Raw genomic sequence first — 18,959 nt, forward strand, 5'->3', positions numbered from 1 at the left:
CCTAATTCTTGTCCAGTACCACACTTCTTTTGTCACCTTGACAAAACCAGAAGCTACTGCAACAGCTGATCAATCAGCTAACTCTGCAGTTCCACCCATTCAACACCGTCCATCCACTGGAATTCAGCAAGAAACACTCTTCCATAGCCAATAAGCCACAGAATCAAGCACTGAAGACACTGTGCACTTATCTCCAGAGACACTCTGAAATGCTGCACTCAGCTGAGCTGACAATGATAAAATTAATACAGTTTGTGAGAAACAAGGCTAAACAGGCAGGCAGTAAGGATCTTATAAATGAGGAGCACCCAAGCCATTTCGAGAGATAGCTACCCTGAACAATTTGTATAGTATCACAGTATACATAGAGAGAGAGGGCTACCCTGAACAATTTATATCGTATATTGCAATGGCTATCAAAGTGGTATCGCTCTGCAGCTTTCTTTAATAATACCTCAAGGATTTGCTTTGACAATTTATACAGTATCCCATCATGTACATCTCAAGGGATGCCCACAGTAGTTTACATAGTGTCTTTTACATCAGAAAGTATTCCATTCAGCTTTTGCATAATGTGCTCTGCAGGCAGAGCCTGAATTGTCCCAGTGACAATGACTAATGCAACCTGTCAAATGGCTCCTACCAGCCAACCAAGCAGGTGTTTCCTAGCTGGTGAGTTCCATGTCGAAACACAGCTGTTCACACAATAACACATCACAACTCAGGGTCTCATCATCACAACTCAGTGCACCGACTTCAAGCAAAGGTTTGGTGAGCATTGATTTCATTTTCTCTTTCTGTTTTTGCCTCAGGTCACAACTCCATTGAAACCTCCTTCCTCAGAGATCTTAAAAAGATCGAGTAAGACATCTTCCAACCTGAATGTTAACCCCAGGACCATAAAGTGGCTTGACCAATCTCACCTTCTACCCTATGTCATCTCACAATCATCGCTGATTCCTCAAATGTATTGCAGCAAAGACCTATTGTACCATCTTCTACTCATTTCTGCCCAAACCTCCTTACCTGCTTCAATCTTTCTTCCATTCTAAAATGAAAACCCGAGCTTGGTGTTACTCCCTTCTGACTTTTCTTTCCTTCCCTTTTATTCTTCTCACCTTCAGTGCTGTTCTTCATTCCGTACCTTGATTCATCACCCATGGTTCTCAATACAAAATTGCAACCTGAGATGCCAGTGAGTATTAACCATGCTAGTTGCCAGAAGCCGGTACCCAACATGACAGATCCAACATTACAGCCTTGATTCACTGGAATCTATTAACCACAATACCAATTGCACTGAGGAATTAACATATTGACTTCAGCAACTGGCTTTTACCTTTGATTTCCATTGTACAAGGAGGAGTTAACTTCAGTCTGGTACAGTGGGAAGTGTTAACCTCAGTGTCTCATGCATTGGGAGATATTAACTTTAATGTTCGATGCTCTGGGAGCTATTAACTCAATGTCACAGACTGGGGGCTATTGATTCAGTGCCAGATGGGCTTGAATGTAATAACTTCAGGGCTAGCTGCAATGGGAAGTATAACTTTAATATCAATTCCAATGTATATATATTACCTTTAATAGTGCAAAGCATCTCAAGCTGCTTCACAAAGGTATTAATTGCACACCAAACAGAATTAGGTGGTATAAGAAGATGGCCAAATGCATGTTTGAAGAGGCAGGCTTCGAGGGAACTTTTGAAAGAAGGTAGCGATGTATCAAGGCAGGAGGATATAGGGAGAGGATTCCAGAGATGAAGCCTCTGATACTCTAATGAAGTTAGGGGAAGGGTAGCTGCAGAGGAGTCCAGGCTCATAATTGAGAAAGGTGCAAGCAAGGATGTAGAGGTTACAGATTAAGGTAGGGTGAGGCCAGGGAGGGATCTATACCCACAGAAAAGAGTTTTAAAATCAATGCGGCAAGGGAACGAGCTCCTGTGGATGGCAGTGATATCTGGAGTGGTGAGTAAGCCGGACTTAGTACAGGCAAGGATATAGACTCCACAATGACTTGGAATTTGCTGCGTAAGGTGGAACTCAAGGATGCAGATTGGAAATAACAGAAGTGTCTGTGGGGATGGGGGGTGGGGAGAGTGGGGTTCAGGGAACAGAAGGTTGGAATTGGAGGAGTAGTGAAACCTTCCGAAAGTAGAAATCATCAACTCCAGGGCTAGATTGGATGAGGAGTATTTGGACTGGGAGGTCTTAACCTCAGTTCTGGTCTGCCAGTGGACATTACAATTAAGCAATCAACATATATGATTATAGATTTCTGAATGAAAGGGTATTCACTATGAATCAGCGAATCACACCAACCTAAAGCTCTCATCTTCCTTGCAACAGGGCAAGTGGATGGTTGTGGGCACCTGTCTTATAAATTCTTCCCTTTTGCACTCATCTGGTGCAAATCACAACAAATGCAATTATTTACCTGCTTATTAAGTGTTAAAGAAGAGTGGAGGGGGAGCGAGAGGCCTGGACTCCTTTAACCAGTTCCTTACCTGTCCAGATTGGTCTAGTCATGGAAGGACCACAGCCAAGGGATGGGATCTGCCTGGTGCGCGCGCACTTTCACAAATTACCGGAGCGCGTACTCGTTTACGAAAACCGCGGACACGAACCTCAAGACCAATAACAGTGAAAACCAGGCTGATCCGGGGGCGTGCCTTCCAGCTTAACGCGCGCACACGAGCTCGGGCACGCGTAGGGGGGGTACCTGATTCAGCTAATTTCATTTAATTTCTGAAGGGTGCGGAGTTCCATTGGATAAGAAAGCACAAAAAAATGAAATATTAATAACTGGAAATAATGAGGACAAAAGAGAAAGGCTCGTTTCAGTTTAAAAACTCAAAACATTTAAATACCGCGAACGTTCAATAAATTCCAAATTATTTTCTATTCAATAAATATTGCTACCTTATAATTGCAATTATTTCCAGAGGTGAACACTAATATGCAATATCTGCGGTTTCTACAAATACTCAACTGCCCTCTTCCAGCCCTGTTGTCTATTATTTTAAGACATTACAAGATGTATTTATCTAAGATAAAAACAAACTGAATTTATCTGCTCGTTTCACTGAATTTAATTTGCTGAATCAACTCTGCATTCGATACATTTTTGGAAGGGGCCGATTATCTCTCAAAACAGTTCCCCAGCAATCTTAAATGAGCAAAAATTTGCGGTCATTTTTTTTTCCTCTCTCCAAAATGCATTTAAATATTTCATTTCCAGAACTTCACGTTGGAATCTTTCTCCCTTGTGCAAAAATAGTTCTGCACAACGATTCGCAAACTAGGGGGAGGGAAAGGAGAACTGTTGACATTTTAGATAAAAGCATACCAACATACCTCCAGAGAGTTAGTTCAGCTTGTGCAGACCTCCAGCTTGCCACGGTCAGCCGCCTTTATCTCCTTCAGATAACAAATCGCAGATCCAATATTTCCCCAACTAGTAGAGTGGCGCACAGGGATCCATCTCACAGAGCAATGTGTTATCCCGTTGGAATCAACCCAACACGTACCGTGTTTCTGAGCAGCAGCAGCAGCAGCCCCGCGCTTTCACTCCAATCGCTACAATCACTCAGTCATTCATTTCGTACACATACGTGTATCCAAATAAATGCACCGGGGACGAGCCCGGACATTTGTGATTCCCCTTCTCTCTCCCTCCCTCCCTTCGCAAGTTCTATTTCGGTTGCAATCAGGAGGAGATCGGCAAGGTTTATTGGTAATTGTGGAGTCACGACAAGTAGTTGGGGGGTGGAATAGAGTGAAGCTCAAACCTACGCTAAAGGGGAGTTTTTCCCTTAAATGTTATTAAGCGCATGCTCGAGAAACGCACTTCGCACTCATTCACAGGGCTTTCCCTGTTCACTTACTGTGGAAATTGGTCTTCAGAGCGCTGATTAACATCAGAGCTAGCATTTCTCATGAGTGTTCCAAGACAGGACGAGGCATTTGACAAGAGAAGCGTTGAGTGAAGCATTCGTTCCCAATACCCTACCTGCCCACTGTCTGTTAATCCAATCATGGCAACATGTCACCTGATCGAGGTCTTTAGGATTCTAAAAGATTTTGATATGAAGTGGAAAAGCTGTTTCTACTATAAGGGAAAGGGGGACCAAAACTAGGGATGGTAAATATGATAGTGGCTAATAAATCCAATCAGAAATTCAGGAGAAATGTCCTTAGCCAGAGAGTGGTTAGTATATGGAACTGGCTACCATAGGGCATAATAGCTGAAGCAAAAGCATTGATGTAATGAAGAGGAAACTGGCTAAACACATGATGGAGAAAGGAATCAAAGTGATAGGGTTAAATAAAGAGGAGGGGTGGGGAAGACACTGGTGTAGAAACAAGGACCAACATGAACCTGTTGGGCTGAATATTTTATATAATCCGATGCAAAATTACAGGATAGACACAGGTGATAGAAGCCATTCAACCAGCCGTAGCTGAACCTTAATATAAAAACTACACGCCTCTTCAAAATAAAAGCAAAATACTGCAGATGCCAGAGGTCTGAAATAAAAACAGAAAGTGCAGATAAAACTCAGCCGGTCTGGCAGCATCTGTGGAGAGAGAAACAGAGTTAACATTTCGAGTCCAATATCACTCTTCTTCCGAATTAGAGAAAGGTAGAAATGTGAAGGGTTTTCTGCTGTTGAAATAAGGGAGGAGGTTCAGGTGGAGCAAAAGAGGTCAGGGGATACATTAACAGGCGGGGCAGATTAAATGACAAAGATGTTATGGAGCAAAAAGCAAGGTGAGTGGTAAAAAAACAACACTGCCTTCTGCTAATGCAAGATGGCCACACAAGATGGCTGCTGATACCCATTTGCGTGTGCACACTTGTCCACACATGCACAGAATACCAACAACATCATTGGCCAGAGACACAGTACCAGCAAAACCAGTCTTTAAAAAATATTTAGAAAATGATGCAATTACATAGAGATTTGCTACTTTACTGGATGGATGACCACTGTCGTTTTAATTTAAAAATACATTGCATTCATTTATTTTCCATTACAAATAAAAATATTAGGCCCATGAGTGTCTAAGCAACTGAAAAGTATAATTGACATGAATTCTGATCTCCGTCACTCGTAATGACATCACAGAGTAAAACAGTACAACTGTGCATGCACCAAGTGGGCAGCAAATGCAGCCAAGAAATGAAGCATTGATCCAGAGTAGGTGTTAACAGCAGAATAAAGGTCACTGTTCTCTGGAAGCAAAAACAAGATAAAGAATGGCAGTTGAGATAGAGAAAAAAAAATCAAAATGGAAGGTAGAGTTCATGGTCTGAATTGTTGAACTTAATATCGAGTACAGGAGGCTGTAAACTGCCTAATTGGAAGATAAAGTGTTGTTCCTCCAGCTTGAATCAGGGTCACTGGAGCATTGTAGCAGGCCCAGGACAGAAATGTGGGCCTGAGAGCAAATGGTGAATTGAATGGCAAGCGACCGGAAGTCCGCAAGATGACCCCCACCTTCCTATTCCTGATGTTCCCTTTTGCTCCACCTGACCCTTCCCCCCCTTTTTTCAACAGCAGAAAACCCATCACATTTCTACCCCTCTCCAATTCCAAAGAAGAGTCATACGGGCTTGAAACGTTAACTCCATTTCTCTTTCCCAGATAGTGCCAGACCTGCTGAGTTTTTAAAGCACTTTCTGTTTTTATTACATTCCTCATCATGTCACCTTACTCTCTCTTGAATGAATCTAAATTTCTTGCCCCCATGACCCCATCCTGCTCAGACCATTGAAATGTGGATTCATCTTTGTGTCACTATATCAGCTGTGCATAGGGCTTCACTGGAGTGGGCAGCCCTCCTGCCTTTAAGTCAGAAAGACAATGGGCTGAATCTTCCCAGATTTGCACTAAGTGCGGTAGTGGGTGGGTAAAAGGGTGTTTTAACCGCCGGCCGCGATGGTGGGTTTTCAGGCTGCATTGCCCCAAACCCTCCACATTACTTATGCATTCGCAGGAAACACACCGTTTCCATGGCGAGTGGGCTGCCATTCACCCGCCACGCCATCACCTTGCCATTTCATCACGCCAGGCATCATATTTAAAGTCCAGCCGCGTGCACACCTCTCAGTGCTTCCAACCCATGGCTACTGCAGGGAGGACATCCATGAAAGGCAAAAAGACTGCAGCCCTTAGATTTAATGATGCATTACTGGAATGCCAGTTGGACACCATGGAGACCTGCTGTGATGTCCTCCAACCCTGCTCTGGCCGCAGGACGAGCAATGGCATCACCAATCCAGCATGGCAGGTGGTGGCAGCGGTGGTCAATGCCAATGTTGCAAAGAAGAGGATGGTCATCCAATGCAGATAGAGGATGAATGGTCTCATCTGTGCAGCCAGGGTGTGGCAACCATCTCATCACTCTAAACTCATACACTCACTGACCTCTCACTCACTGTCAGCTCAAGGGACATCACCACCCATTCTCACGCACATACCCTCACATGTCCATCTGGCCTCATCTCATCTGGAATCTGCCTCCTCAGCCCTCACCATCTTAAAGCCACTTGTGCAGATCAACATGTGCCCCCACACGCACCCTGTGATATCCTCTTCCCCAGTACAGCCCTCACCCTGCAGCCTCTTCCCTTGCCTGAGGCCACTTCTCCCCCTTCCCCAGGTAAAACCTTGCCCTGCAGCTGTTGAAAAGGCACCCACATACAGCTGATCTGGTAGGTAGGGACCTATGCGTGAGCCCCCCTAGAAGTGATGTGCTGTCTGTGAAACCTGGCACTGATGACTGCGAGTGCTGACCAAAGCAAGGTAGGCAAACAAACCTTGAAGTCCTGAGCGAAGTGCAGCCCGCCAGGTGCACATCTTACTTGCTGTTGTGAAACACGTCAGCGTGTTTTCCCGACGACATGGGCAGGCGATCCAGCAGGGGGATGGGTCTGGCAGGCTGGTCTTATAATGATATGCTAATGTATTACAATGAGGATCCCAATGTCTGATGATGGGAAATGTGACCCGCCATCAACAGGCTGAGCAGCCAATTGCAAACTGGTCTCATAACGTCATGAAACTAATAACGCCATAGTGTCCCCTCACACCACCGAACACGCCCAATGCCAACGGTCACAGAAAATCCTGGCCATTGCTTCAAGTCCCATCCAACAACAAGCACAAAATCCAGGCTGACACTCCAGTGCAGTATTGAGAGGGTGCGGCACTGTAAGAGTGTCGTCTTTCAGAGAACCCGTCTGCCCTCTTAAATGGGTGTAAAAGATTCCCTGCCCAATTTTTAAGAAGAACAGGGTAGTTTTCTCCGGTGTCCTGACCAAGATTTAGCTTTCAACCAACTTTACCTATTAAAACAGAAAATCCGGCCATTATTACATTGATGTTCATGGGATCTTTCTGTATGCCAATTGGCTGCCACATTTCCTGCATTGCAACAATGGCCACGCTTTCAAAATACTTCACTGGCTGTAAGGCGCTTTGGGACATCCACATAATCTTTGTCAAATGGACAGTAAGCACAATAACAGAAGAAATATTTTCACACTGGTGCTTAGCTTCTTTCTTTAACAGATATCATCCTCTTACTGAGGTATAGCTAAAGAAATTCTATTTTAGCTCAAGGTTCTGGTCTCATTCCGTTGCTGACTCATTTCAGTTGAGTTACTGCATCTTGTTGGCTGACAAGTACTTGCTAAATGGACCATGTATCATGTTATAGACCATGTAATAGACATTGGACGTTCAAAGGCATTATGTGACCTCACAGCGGTAGGTGAAAAGGGGCGGGCCATCTGTAATTTGCACTTGAGAATTTATTATTTACAGTCATTATACAGGGTCAGATAAAATAGACAATGAAACTGCTCCTAACCCTGATAACTTAGACTATGGCAATTAGTAACAATCAGCCCTTCTCAGGGTGATACCCCAGCCCCAGATACAATGTTTAAAAGGGCAGTAGATATGAGATATTGTGCACACTCATGTATTCCAAAGGGCTATAGTCTGCGTGAACATTTTTGGAAAACAAAAAGGAAAATGTAATTTTTTTTAAAAAGTTCTTTTGAGGGGAGAAAAGGTGTTATTGCTGGAAAGTGGAACATGTTGTGACATCAGACGACATTGCCAACAGCAGGCACTCCCAGGCTAGGGTGTGGCACAGTCAACTGCAGAGTAAAGATGGAAAAGCTGGAGTTACACAGCGAGCCAGTCAGCATCGCCAAAGACAAAAGATAGATTATGATGTTTCAGGTGCGCACCCTTCATCAGAACATTTTCTTTTTTCATTCCAGAGTTCCACCTTTCATTTTGCAGATTCATGTTCCCTTTTACTAAAATAATATGGCTGCACCACACATCTTTTTACAGTGCTAACCAATGGGGTGGGCAAGAAGCATACCCACATTCAGGTGCTGGGAAAAACGCTGCTTCCCACCCAACACCTCCCGCGCGCGCCCCCGCCCTGCCCCCACCACCACTACCACCACCACCACCACCACCACCCTCGTGCAAATTTCCACCTCATGCCTCAGTTGCAGCTCTTATTGCACCATTTGAATCAGGGTCTGAACAAGATTAAGGAACTCAACTAAGCAGCTGAATTGAGAATGTCCAAACTCATTTCACATAGAAATCTCACGATCAAAAAACAGCAGAGACTATATCATATTATTCTGAGTGGATTTGAGCACAGGTTTCTACAGTGAAAAGTCAATATCTAACCTACCATACCACCCAGCCATTCTATAAAATTCATTTAACCATAAGGTTAAATGGAATCTTTTGTAAAACAAAGGTTTACCAATCTATTTTTGAGTAGAACTGATGTTGTTAGTTCAAAGGGCACATATATTTGAAGAAAAACATGCATAACGAATAGTCTCTTTGCTGTCTCAAAGAAAATGCAGAGGGAGGTAGCTAGAGAGCATACATTAAAACAGAGGATTTCAAAAGGTTCTATGTGGGGAGCAGCTGCAAATACTGAATGTACCCCCGCCACCTCTTGCAAGGTCCCAGGGATTCTCTGTAAACAATAAAAATCCCAGAGACTTCCTACATATACAGACATGCTCCTGTGCACCTTCTATACATACTATCATGTTCCTGGTGAGCTCCTGTATATACTATCAGATTCCTGGGATCTCTTTTGTATATTAATACACTCCTGGGGATGTCTTGCACATGTTAATACACCCCTGAGGATTTAACACGCTTCTGGAAAACAATTCTCTTCAAAAATAATTGATTTTTATGAAGTACCTTGAGATATTTTGACATTGTGATAAGGTGCTATATAAACACCAGCCTCTGCTTTCCTATAATTCAGTGAGAATATAGCAGAAAGAAAATTTGCCAAAATAGAAACAGAAAATATTGTCTGCCAAATGATAATTTGCCTTCCTCACTTAGAACCTGACTGACCTGTGGTATGTCTATAGTATTTATGCATCTATTTCAGATTTCCAGAATTAATTTTCTTTAAACTTTAAAATGTGTTGATACTAGGAATTTCTTTTACTGTTCTTTCAGCAGTAGTTTCACAAAACTCTGGGGAACTTGTGAATAGCTTGTGAGCTGGACAATAATGTAGCTCATGTTATTTGCCACAACTCCTTATGTTGGCGAATTCCACATTCTTACCTCTCTTTGGGTAAAGAAGTTTCTCCTGACTTATTGATTACTGCCTCTATATTTATGGTCTCCAGTTTTGAGCTACAATGCTTCATATAAGCATCACAGATCATTAGTCACCATAGTCATCTAGGTTGACTCAATGTAAAATAGCAGCTTATAAGAATTGATCTGGCGGAGAACATTTGATTCAAAAGTAAGGAAAGTGGCTGAAAGTGGACCTTGTGCATCACAAGTTATAATCTCCAATTATTAGTAAACAACATATCCTTTGACTCATTGTGAGCATTGCTACCCCAGATCAGTTAATATCACACATATATATGGTACATATGTGTGCGCATGTGTGTATAGATACTTGTAAGTACATCATGGTACAGTTAATCATAGAATCATAAATCACAGAAGGAGGCCATGTAGCCCATTGTGCCATCATGTCTTTGATAGATCTACCAATTAGTCCCACTCCCCTGCTCACTGACCACCCTGTAAATTTTTCATTTTTATGTATATATCCAATCCTTTTTTGAATGTTACGACTGAACCTGTTACCACCAGCCATTGCATTTCATATCATAATAACTACCTGCATTAAAAAATAATTCTCACCTTCCCCTAATTGTTTTACTGGTTCTTGTAAGCCTACGTCCAGCATTTTCCCAAGGACTGATGTAAGGCTGACTGGCCTGTAGTTTTCTGCTTTCTGTCTCTCTCCTCTCTTGAATAAACCACATTTGTGGTTTTCCAACCTGCTGGAACCATTCCAGAATCTGGAGGATTTTGGAAGATTACAACAAATGCAGCCACTATATCTGTGGCCATTTCTTTTAAGGCCCTAGGATGGAGGCCAGCAGGTGAAGGGGACCTGCCCTAGTACTTTTTCTCTAGTGATAGATCAATACATTTTTGCATACTAAAGAAACTGAGAAGTATGGGAATAGTGCTAGATGGTGGAATTGAGTTGAAGATTAGCCATAATCGTATTGGATGGTAGAGCAAACTCGAAGGGCTCAGTGGCCTATGCCTGCTCCTGTTATCTTATTATGTTCTCATGATATCTGAAGCACATGGTGCTTGGTTAGCTATGACCTCTATGGTGAATTTATCATTGACAAAGATCAATAGAATACTAACTTATTAATATAATGTAATTAAGTTTAGCCCATGATTAATACTGCTATTGTTCATATCATTATGATATGGAAGCCCCATTGCGACAGCATTAACTTGATTCTTTAAAACTATTTTGTCTGATCAAACTTGGAACCTGGTACTAGTTCTATTTATATGCCTGATGTTATGCAGGTTGTCTTCCAATCCCTGGATGTTTAGCATTTGGCAGGTTCTGTCCTACAGCTTGAATACATTATGAGACCATAAGATAAGCACAGATGGAGAAGGCCACTTGGTCCCTCTTGGGTCATCTTTGCTTTTTCATAAACACTTCTCAATCCCATGTTCTACAGCAGATGAACACTCCCATTCCCAAAACAAAAACAGAATTACCTGGAAAAACTCAGCAGGTCTGGCAACATCGGCGGAGAAGAAAAGAGTTGACATTTCGAGTCCTCATGACCCTTCCACAGACTCCCATCTCCAAGTTGCCTTCCAAGTCATGAACCACTTGACTTGGACACATGGCCATTTCTCCATTATTGCTGGGTATAATCCTGGAAATCCCCACCTAACAACACTATGGAAGCCCATTTGCTAATGGACAGCGATTCAAGAAGGCCCATCACCCCTTCTAATGGGAAACAAGGGATGGGCAATAAATGTCAGCCCTGCTAGAGATGTCATATCCCAAGAATGAATTTTTGAAAATCAATTGTGAATACACAAAAACATTCATTTTTGTCTCGTGACTGATCCAATCTAGGTGTTTGCCTTCAATACCCTGCCCATAAAACAATTACAATAATTAACTCTTCACATGAAGATGTTTTCCTTGACATCTGTCCCAAATGATCCTTTGAACAGTTTTAATGTCCTCTTATTCCACATCTGGAAGATGTGTGGGTGTAATTGCAACTTCCCTCTGTAATTTGGGCAGAAATGGACATTTCAGCATTTCTCCAGGGTTTCCATTGAGCTGCTGCTGAAGTTCTGTGGAACTTCTACTCTATGGTGTCTTTACTTTCTTTGAAGTACTACTCCAGATTTAAAATATCCATGCTGTTGAATATAATTTATATTGCTAAAAGATCCTCTCTCAGCCAAACCCTTTCAAGATCTGCTCAGGTTCTTCAGTCTCCTTATAATTTTTAATAACAAGGACCAACCTTTTGACCCTTCTCAGCATTGTCTCCAATGTTTCAATGTTTCCCTAATGCCTCAGTGACCAGACCTGAACACAATACTCAAGATGCGGGGTGGAATCAATGAAACTCTTGGGAATGGGAAATGAGGTGGGCAGTGGCACTTAGTTGTGCAGGGGGCAAAATGTCAACCTCCTGACAATGGGATAAAAGTTGGGTTGTAAATTGGAGGCGGATTAAAGGCAGGTTGTGGTTTCCAACAGCAAGAAGCGGAACCTATTTTTAAAACATTAGCATGTCATGCATACTCATTAAAACACATGGGGGAGAATTTTCCCCATGTCGGGCGGGCTATGCGGGAGCAGACGCAGACCCGATCGTCACCTGCGATAGGGTCCGCGCCACCATTTTACACAGGCGGGCCAATTAAGGCCTGCCCAGCATAGTTTACGACCCCCGTGCACAGCAGGAGTGGGCAGGTGGCAGTGGAGACGCTCAGACCGCCGGGTCCAATGGCAACCCAGTGGCCTGAATAAATGAAAGCCTGGCAGCCTTGGAATGCTGCTCAAAATGGCCGGGAGAAGAGCACATCAGAGCGGTAATGTGCATGACACAAGTCTGGAGGGTAGGCCAGCGGGCCAGGCCAGACCGGAGGGTAGGCCATCAGGGCAGGCCAGGCCGGAGGGTAGGCTATCGGGCAGGCCAGGCTGGAGGGTAGGCCATCAGGGCAGGCCAGGCTGGAGGGAAGGCCATTGGGCCAGGCCAGGCCGGAGGGTAGGCTATCGGGCAGGCCAGGCCAGAGGGTAGGCCATCGGGGCAGCGTGCCTGTCGGTTTTCAGATGAGTGCCTAGCTTCCTCCTGGAGGAGGTGACAGTGCGATGGGAGGTCCTTCTTCCAAGGGATGGGAGGAGGAGGAGCAGCAGGCCCCCCCCCCACCTGACCAAACGTGCGTGGGAGGAGGTGGCTGAGAGTGTTAGCTTCCACGATGTGGTGCACCGCACATGGCTTCAGTGCTGCAAAAGGTTCAATGATCTCCTGCACTCGGGAAGGGTGAGTACCATCTTGTCTCAAGTCAAATAATGCAGCCGTCACCCTTTTCCCCAACACACAACGAGTACAGTAACAGCATTGAATCCCTCAAGGCATGTATCTCTCGCTGGATGTGCCAGCAGATATTGCCCATGCCTAGTTCACCCTGAGAGGGTTGAGCTAGGATGTGTTCTGCATCCGCAGCATGTGTGACACTGACACCCAGAGTATAGAATGGGGTTGAAAGTCAAGGGTCTGCACCTAGGCAGAGTGCTGGAACTGTGAAGCATCTCAAAGTCAGGGCGCTGAAATGCTGGGAGGGGAGTTTCCAGTTGATGAGGCACCAATCCATCTTCTGGTGTTTGCGCTCCATGAACTTGTGCCTCCTTGCTTCGCAAAGTGGCAACTTGTAGCGCCACATGTAAAGGGGACAGCATTCGGCCAATGGAGTGGGGGGTCAGCCCTGGCTTGTTTGGGTGAGTGTGCGGCAGCTGGAGGGTGACAAAGAACTGGAGTCCTGCAATGTCCCATTCTGGCTGGGTTGGCAGAGATGCAATGGGAATTCACATGCAGGCTGGAGTAATCAATGCTCCTCTCTCTTTTTCAGGAAAAGACTGCACACAATGCATCGGAAGGAACGTGGACTGGCTGAGGGTAGACCCAGTTGGCCATTCTTATGGCTTTCAAACAGCAGGTCATGGATCTGGAGAGGCGCCATGCCCCCAGGTCCACCAGTGGCGGTGAGGCTGGGGTGCCACGGGGAGGTATGTTTGGCGAGCAGTCAGGTCACCATGTGTGTCACAGAAGACATGACACCGCTGAATTCTCCGGGATTGAAGTTAGCAACATGGGTTTGGGTTTACCATTGATTATGGAATGATGAGCACATAATGACCTGGGGGAGCGGCATGCAAGCTGACGTTGTCTGCACTGTAAATAATCAAATGTCCTTTTTCTTCCTTTCAGCATCACCAGTGCAGGGCCGGGAGGAGGAGACAGAGGGCCCAACTCTCACCCCTGAAACCGCCGAGCAAATGCACTCTCCAGCGTCACACCGTCTCAGCCAGGCAGGCACCAGCGCAGATCCTAGCACCTCGGTGGGAATTAGATATTTGGCTAGTGTCCCGGGGCACGGCGGGTTCACATTTGTTTGAGGTGTGGGCAGAGACAGAGAGTGCCCAGGGCACCGGCAGTCGGAGAACTGCTGGGAAACAAGTACTTGCTCGGTTGGTGGCTGATGATATGCCTCTGGAGTCGTCTGTGAGGCAGCAAATGCTGGAAGTGCAGCATGGTATGTGGGATGATCTGGCGGAGATACATGAGATTATGAGTGGCATGGTGCCCGTGCTGGAGGAGTCCACGTGGAATATTACCAATGCAATAAGCCTCATGGCTGAGTGCCATGCTTCCTCCATGGAGAGAGTGGCGACTCTCGTGGAGAGGCTTCTCCAGGAGAACAATCAGGGCCTCCTGGCGTTGCGCTTGGACCTGCAAGCCCTCACAGCGGCATTGGCCACATCTGGTCAATGCCAGTGTGGGGGATGGTCTGGGCACCAAGTATCCCAGCTTGGTGCCCATCCATCTGTGGTAAGCAGGTAGATCCGAAGCAACCTCACGTCGGCGCAGCAGCTGCCTGTCGTTTCTGCGGGGTCCTCTCAGGGCGCTTCAGATGAGGGCAACAGCTTCTCCATCCCTCTGCTGGTGACCGTGGCATCCGATGAGGCTGCGGCGACTGGGGAGAAGCCAGCTGTGGAGCTAGCCGCTCCCTCCAGGCGGGGCCATCAAATGCTCCGCGGGCCAGAGGACGTCTGCCAAGGTCATCGAAGCCAACAGGGCAGCACAGTGAGCAGGCTGGCTCAGATGCCAGTGTCAGCGAGGGGACAGCTCCTAGACGTAGCACCTGTGAGCGTAAATTTAAGGCACCTTAGGCACACCTAAGTTTCTCACTGGTGCTTTTATGTTGGCCCATAGTACTTATTCGAAAACTTGGTGTGATGTCCAACACCATTTTTGTTTTGCTTTTTGAAGTTACATTTGTTTACTCAATAAGTTTTGACATGTTGCCATGCCTCAGGGTGATTCCTTACTTCTGCAAGTGGACGGTTATGAGTGAGTTGTTTGACATTGAGCTTTATTGACAAGGGCCTTAGTTAATGTTAGTATCCAGGCTGATTTAGCACTCAGGTATCGAGTGTGGAGCCTACAGCCCTAGCGTGTGTTGTAGGTCCATTTGTGGTGGGCTAGCTGAAGGTCCTTTAGTTTAAAGCCTCCTGGGTGTCCCTGCCTCCCTGGAGCATGCCCGGATCAGTGTCTACCCCCTCAGCATTCTCCTGTGCGCGCTCATCCTCGGACTTAGTGTTGGACTTATCGTGTGCATCTGGAGCAACTGCGTCTACGTCTTCCTCATCCACTGCGTCGTCCCTTTCCAGTGCCAGATTGTGGAGAGCGCAGCATGCAACCACTATCAGTGACACATGATCTGGGGGTTACTGGAGTGCGCCCCCTGAGCGGTCCAGGCATCGGAAGCGCATCTTGAGAAGACTGATGGTTCTCTCCACCACAGCCCTTGTGGAGCCGTGGCTCCTATTGTACCGCTGCTCAGCTTCTGTTCTTGGATAGCGGAGAGGCGTCATGAGCCACCTTCTGAGGGGATAGCCCTTTTAGAACAGAGATGAGGAGAAACTTCTTTAGCCAGGGAGTGGTGAATCTATGGAATTCATTGCCACAGAAGGCTGCGGAGGCCAGGTCAATGAGTGTATTTAAGACCGAGATAGATAGGTTCTTGACTGGTAAGGGGATCAAAGGTTATGGGGAGAAGGCGGGAGAATGGGGTTGAGAAACTTATCAGCCATGATTGAATGGCGGAGCAGACTCGATGGGCCGAATGGCCTAATTTCTGCTCCTATGTCTTATGGTCTTATGGTCACCCAGCAGCCATCCATCCAGCCAGGCTGGAGCACTGAAGAGACTCGGCACCTGGGAGTGTCTGAGGATGTAGGTGTTGTGGGAGCTGCCTGGGTACCTTGCACAGACTTGTAGAATCCTGCATCCTGTGATCACACACTATCTGCACGTTCATGGAGTGGAATCCTTTCCTGTAGACGAAGACACCGGGCTCACCTGCTGGTGCCTTGATGGCCACATGTTTACAGTCTATAGCACCCTGAACAAGGGGAAGCCAACAATCGCTGCAAAGCTTCTGGCTCACTCTGTCTGGCTGGCATCGTCCCAGTGGTAGTGGATGAAAGTCAATGCACATCTGAATAGAGGGTCTGTACCCTGCTTGACACAAGTGTGGACAGGTGATTGGGAGACTCTGCAGAGTTCACCCACCAAGCCCTGGAATGAGCCGGAGGCATAGCTGTTGAGGGCAGCTGTGACCTTTAGAGCTACAGTTTGCAGAGATCTCAGGGCCTATCATCTGACAGATGGAGGTGACTGTGTCCCTTGAGAGACGGAACCTCCTTCGGCACTGGACCGCAGACATATTGAGGTAGCTGCTTCACCGCCTGTTATCCCTGGCAGCAGGATATCGGCATCTTCTGCAGCCCCTCCCGTCTTGAACTTCCTGTTACACCTGCACCCTTTGTTCCTGCGCCTGTCCTCCCAAAGGTGGCTCCCCTGGAGGCTGAATGTGGGCTCCTGGCCTCCTCCCCCTCCTGGCCCTCCCTTCCGCCTCAGAGGAGGTACGTCCAGTGGAGAGCACAACTCCCATTCCCAGGCTAAGGGAAGGTTTCCTGAAAGCTGCAGGTCCCTGAAATGATTTCTACTGTGGAGCGCTGACCAAGGCGTTTACTCCTGTCCGAGCAGCTGGTATGAGTTTTGAAGTCTCCCTGCTCACTCAGGCAAATAAAAGTTACTTTCACACTTAAATACCTCAAGCATCACATTCGCGACCCAACTCACCCCTCTTATCCCGCCTTTGGATGAGGTTTATATAAATGTCTCCTACCCGTCTGCCCATTGCGCCCAAGCAACATCCTGAAGATCGCACGGGCTGTGAAAAATCGAGATCAATTGGCTGTCTCAAAGGCCTTAACTGGCCCATTAATTGATGACGGGGGCGCATCCGAACTTATAGCACGCTCGCCTTCCTAAACATCGCGATGGCATGCGGTGATGTCGGGACGTTTGCCCGGGGTCACCGTGAGTCATTTTACGCACGGGTGTGTGAGACCCGCCCTCGCACACCAACAGGAAAATTCTACCCATGGTCACCAGGTTAAATTGTACCTTTGCAATTAAATCGGCATCAAATGAAAAGCACATATCTTAGGATTCACGGCTGGTTGGAAGTGAAGTACAGCAGGTGGATTTGGAATGAGTAGGAGCTGCTTTTCTTGTACAGGGAACGTTGTTGGACCAGGAGAGAGAGAGAGAGAGGAGGCTGAGCTGTTGCATTGAGCTCGAGTGGCAGCTGCTCAGGAAGGTTGGGTATGTCTGACTGTCGAAGGGAGTGTGGCAGCTGTCCATGGAGGTCTGAGGGAAGGAGCTCAGGTTGTAACAGCCTTAAGAAGGATCATGGGGCACGGGGCGGGGCTGGGGGGGGCTGGATAACTTCTGCTGATGAGCATGGGAGAAGGGAAATCAAGGGCGATTGAAGGCAAGTCAACAATGAGGCTGGGAGAGTCGGGGGTAACTGAGGGCAGGTCAAGGGTGTTAGAGGGAGGGTCAAGGATGACAGTTGGGTGGTCCATGGTGCTATTGCGGTGAGGGGCTGGGGGGGGGGGGGGGGGGGGGGGGGGGGTGCTATGGGGGTGCAGGCCCAGGGTGCTGGGGGACAGTTCAATGGTGATGGAGGGCAGCTCTATGTTGACATATGGCCAAGGGTGATGGTGGATGGCACAAGGGTCACAGAAGGCAGGGCTGGGTGATGAGTGATGAAGGAAGGGCTGAGGATGATGCACAGAAGGTCAAAGGTGATTGAGGGAGGGTGCAGGGTGATGGCTTGCAGCTCCCGGGTTCCAAGTGTGACAGATGGGGAGGGGATGACAATAAAATCCTCCTCTCAGACAGGCGGAATGATGGTGCTTGCAGGGAGCGGATGCCAGTCCAGGTGCCATTTAATAACGGTGCCCAGACCTTCGACCACCATGAGGTAACCGTGAGGGCACTGACTTACTGCCCGCCCCCACTGAACAGTCGGCTGGACCCCTCGACCGTGCATAACTAATTAGCTGGCCACTGTTACAACCTGAGCTCCTTCCCTCAGACCTCCATGGACAGCTGCCACACTCCCTTCGACAGTCAGACATACCCAACCTTCCTGAGCAGCTGCCACTCGAGTTCAATGCAACAGCTCAGCCTCCTCTCTCTCTCCTGGTCCAACAATGTTCCCTGTACAAGAAAAGCAGCTCCTACTCATTCCAAACCCACCTGCTGCACTTCACTTCCAACCAGCCGTGAAGTCCTGCTCACTTCCAGACCTGCCGTCTGGACACTGGCTGCTGCAACAAGATTCTGTCCGTGGTCTGGCAGGGGCAGTGTAATTTTAGCACAGCATCCTCAGGTTTATACTCAGAAACATTCTCCAATGTCTGAGTTTCTTATTAAAAGCTAGGACAGAGTTAAGCGAATTTCACACTCGTGGTATCACCTTTATTTGAATTTATTTGATTTTTAAGTGTTCACATTTGAAGCAGTACCACAATCTAGAATCTTCCACCCATTAAATCGAAAGGCAGTGGGACTGTGATTACTCATGCGTTGTTTGCAAATTGTTTCACCACATGCAGGGACTTGGAAATTTACTTTTAAATATATGGCAGGTGAGGATTGACTCCAAAAGAATTTCACAAGAAGTGAAAGACCAGCGATCGGCTGAATTCATTTTACCCTCCCCTTTCCCCAATTTATACTTGCGTTCTGAAGATGCCGAGCTACCACTGAGACACAGTTACACGGGTACTCTCTCAAGGGGCTCTTCTTCAAATGTGAGGTTTGACAGTGAGCTATTCAATTGGCTAGGGCAAGCCAGGTCTCACTCGAAGCTGATAGCCACACCTACACTTTCCTGCAGGGATCACTGGATA

At 46.7% G+C, this 18,959-nt stretch overlaps 1 protein-coding gene across 2 annotated transcripts in view; it reads right to left on the bottom strand.

Moving 5' to 3' along the window:
- The window catches only part of LOC121288687 (probable G-protein coupled receptor 153), a 174,962-nt gene that overhangs the window by 91,000 nt on the left and 65,003 nt on the right, over positions 1–18,959 (bottom strand). Inside the window, exon 1 of one of the 2 annotated variants that reach the window (XM_041207421.1) lies at positions 3,357–3,741. The exons of the other annotated variant lie outside the window; for it this stretch is intronic. The gene's annotated coding sequence lies outside the window, so the exon portion shown is untranslated. Of the gene's footprint in view, positions 1–3,356; positions 3,742–18,959 lie in introns of those variants that run through there. 2 annotated transcript variants of the gene reach the window in all.

Source organism: Carcharodon carcharias, chromosome 15 (genome assembly GCF_017639515.1).
Source record: "Carcharodon carcharias isolate sCarCar2 chromosome 15, sCarCar2.pri, whole genome shotgun sequence".
NCBI lineage: Eukaryota > Metazoa > Chordata > Chondrichthyes > Lamniformes > Lamnidae > Carcharodon > Carcharodon carcharias.